General features: G+C 56.1%; 1 protein-coding gene across 1 annotated transcript in view; it reads left to right on the top strand.

Moving 5' to 3' along the window:
• The window catches only part of LOC119592333 (CD109 antigen-like), a 56,360-nt gene that overhangs the window by 28,336 nt on the left and 27,680 nt on the right, over positions 1-344 (top strand). The gene's annotated exons all lie outside the window — the stretch shown is intronic.

Below are 344 nucleotides of genomic sequence, written 5' to 3'. Positions count from 1 at the left end.
TGACAGAGCAAGTATGTGAGGTAACACAGCACCAATAGGGTCGCGTAATACATTACGGACTAACAGGAATCTGAGGCTAAATATACAGCTTGAGGTATCATGTTGACAGCGGCTGTGGAAGGTGGACGAGGAAGGAGAATGTAGAAGATCAAATTAAGAGAGGAGGGAGGGAAGTGGGGAGGGAGGGAAGGGGGGAGGGAGGGAAGGGGGGAGGGAGGGAGGTGGTGAGGAGAGAAGGGAGGGAGGTGGGGATAGGAGGGTGGTGGAGAAGGAGAAGGAGAGGGAGAGACGAGGGAGGAAGGTGGGGATAGGGGGGTGGCGGAGGGGATAAGGACAGGGAGAGC

The sequence above is a fragment of the Penaeus monodon genome, chromosome 30 (genome assembly GCF_015228065.2).
Source record: "Penaeus monodon isolate SGIC_2016 chromosome 30, NSTDA_Pmon_1, whole genome shotgun sequence".
Lineage (NCBI taxonomy): Eukaryota > Metazoa > Arthropoda > Malacostraca > Decapoda > Penaeidae > Penaeus > Penaeus monodon.
Note: the sequence above shows the minus strand (reverse complement) of the source record. Positions and strands in the feature narration are given on the sequence as shown.